Below are 3,172 nucleotides of genomic sequence, written 5' to 3' on the forward strand. Positions count from 1 at the left end.
GAGTTCCTGCTTTGATTTATGGGCAGGCCCTCCCTTTTTAGGAGGTGGATCACTTTGAAACGGGTTTTGCTGAACAGCAGCTGTAGGTTTGTTTTGTGTGCCTCAGGAAGCTGATGGTGAGCACTGCAGAACAGAACTGGAGTGAGATGTCAGCTCCATGCAGGTCACATTTAGCTCCAGATTGTTTGCACATCAGATTTAGCTGGCATTATATCCTAGGACTCCACAGTCTGAGTGAAAACCTAAGTGAAAACCTACTGATGACAAAAAATGATGCTTAATGAGGAGAAAAACAAGAAACACTTTGAAGAATTTTCTTCCTTTAATATCTTTTAACAGGTCACTGACAGTTGCCATCAAAACTCTTCACTGTTTGTGAAGCTTCAGATACAGAACTTCAGATACAGAACAAGCATCTAAATCCACAATTAACAAGATCATAAATTCCTGTAAATTCGGGTTTATCTATGACTGTGCACACCTTTGTGATCTCCAGGTTTGACAACACATCATTAGGAATGGAATTACAGAATCAGCTTTTGGGGTGTAATTCCATGCCAAGCTATTCTTCATTTAGAATTACTAGTGTCCCCACTTTGGTCACTTGAGGAAAGCCCTTCACAGTCACCTGCTACTGCTACCAAGAGATGCAAGCTGAGGCTGTTGGTGTCAGAGAGAGGGATCAGCACCTGGTCACATTACCTGCGTGGTGTCTTGGGAAACAATTCCTTTTGTTCTACAAAACTTGTCCCTGGGTAGCATTGCTTTGCCTGGTTGGCCTATTTAATGCTTTCATAACGCTTCCAGTCGGTCATAACTTGTCCAAGATGGATATCAGGTTTCATAACCCTTTTCCTCATAGAAAAAGAAATGTTAGAGGAAGGTTGATTTTTGTTATTGCTGGCTTTTGCAAAAAGCCACACTGAGAGAAAAAGAACAGGAACTAGTTATTTTCAAGATAATAAAATTATTTCTGCTCCACACAGAGCACTTCTGTAGCTGTTTCAGCTGCTTGTAAAGCTCAGACACAATATAAACTGCCTGTAGCTGCTGTTTAAGGACTTATTGAATGATAAGATTGGTGTGAAAACTGACTAGTGACAACTAACAAGAAGAAAAATAAACCCATGTGAATAAAAAACCCCCCTGACTTGGAGCTTGTGTTCTGGTGCTTGTTAAAACAACTGGGTTTCTGCAAATGGTAACTAAGCAGGGCTGTCCTGCAGAACTAAAATCACAGCTTTGTTTATACAGCTCCACCTTTGCACCATTTCCCAGCAATGTCAGGAAAGGCAGCTGTTCTTGACAGACAACTCCTTTGCAAAGCCACAAACACAAGATGAAAACAAATGCTGTGTATGTTCCCTTTCTGGCTCTTTTGAGCCTCCCATGGAGGCACTGATGACACTTTTCCATGTATCTTATTTATGCCTTTTCTTTCTGTTGCTCCAGAGTTCCCACAACGTATTCAGCAGTATTTTCCTGATGCTGGCAACACAGCAAGCAGCAACTTGGCAGGAAAATTCTCTTTCTACCCTGGACCTACCACTGTGCTTTCCTTGCCTCGTATTCCAGAGCAGAATTTCTCCAGCATCATTGATTTCCTCTCAGAGCAACCCATCCACACGTGATGCCTGGGTTACTAAAATTGATTTTTCTTTTATTTTTTTTCTTTTCTTCTCTCTTTTTTTCTTTTCTCTTTCATTTCCTTTCCCCTTTTCTTTTCCTTTCTCCTTTCCTCTCCTTCCCTCCCTTTTCCTTTTCTTACAATTTCTTCTTTGAATTTAGCTTTTTCTTAAATTGACCCCCCCCTCAAAAAGAGATTGATACCTCCAGTGGGCTTGACTTTAATGCTTTATGTTTCAGATTCATTAGCTCTCCACTCCCTGCAACCCCCACCTGCCTTCTGACCCACTGTCAGGAAAAAAAAAACCTAAAAAAACAAACAAACAAACAAACAAACAAACAAACAAAAAACCTAAAAAAAAAAAAAAATTGAAAAAGAAGGAAGCCACTTCCTGGTAATAACTTTGTGCCAACAAAAGACTTCTCTTGGGAATGCTGGTTTCCAATCTTTCCTTTCCTGGATCCTGCCTACTTGATGCGCAGGTGTTGGAACAGCGAAGGGCCGAGACTGTGCCAATGCTAAGGTCTAGCAGGGGTTTATAGGCTGCCTAAATAACTTTGAATGAAGAGAAGTCGCTGAGTGACGGTGTCAGCAGAGCCTTAGCCCTGTCTCTGGGACCCACCTGGGCTGAGGCCCTACTGGCCGCAGGCTGCAGCAGAGCCAGCAGCGATGCAGCCCCAGGCGGGGCAGGGAGCCGGGCCGAGCCGCGGGTAGAGGATGCGGGGCAGACAGGGCCATCAGCTCAGGAAGGGCAGCACTCTGAGGGGCTGCAGGGGCTCCGGAGAAGGCTTTGGAGCAAGGCATTACGAATAGCGTCTGAGGGAGCTCGGGCTTGAGGGGATCGCTCAGCCTGGAGAAAAGGCGAATCGGGGGGGACACAATCGATCCCTGCGGCTCCCGGACAGGAGGGTGGAGCCAGGTGGGGGTCGGCCTCTTCTCCCAGGTGATTTAGTGGCAGGACAAAGCCTCAAGCTGTGCCAGGGAATTTCTTCACAGAAAGTGACAGGGCATTGGAATGGGCTGCCCTGGGAGCTGGTGGAGTCACCGTCCCTGGAGGTGCGTAAGGAAAGGCTGCGCGTGGCACTCAGTGCCGTGGCCTGGTTGACACGGCGGCGCTGGGCCGGAGGTTGGACTCGGGATGATGCCGAGGTCATTCCCAGCCGCCCTGTCCCCGCCATCCGCGCTCCGCTCCGCCCCACACGGGGCCGGGCCGGGCCGGGCTGGGGGGGGAATGGGGGGGAATAGCGGAGCAGCGGCCGCGTCACGCGCCCCGCGCACCCACGGCGCCCAATGGGGAGCGAGGAGCCACCCACGTGACGGAGCGCGCGCGAACGGTCAAGAAGGAGGGGGGCCTCCCCCCCCCCCCCCCCCCCCTCCCCCCCATTCCGCGCTCCCGCGTCCCTCCGGCGAGTCACGTGACGCAGCGCAACTCGGCCCCCCCCCCGCTCTCCTCCCGCCCGGGTCACGTGCGCTGGTGCCGGCGGCGCGCGCGGCCCCGACGGCCGTGAGGGGCAGCGCGAGCGGCGGCGGGCGGGGCGCGCGGGG

The sequence above is a fragment of the Melospiza melodia genome, chromosome 2 (genome assembly GCF_035770615.1).
Source record: "Melospiza melodia melodia isolate bMelMel2 chromosome 2, bMelMel2.pri, whole genome shotgun sequence".
Classification (NCBI taxonomy): domain Eukaryota; kingdom Metazoa; phylum Chordata; class Aves; order Passeriformes; family Passerellidae; genus Melospiza; species Melospiza melodia.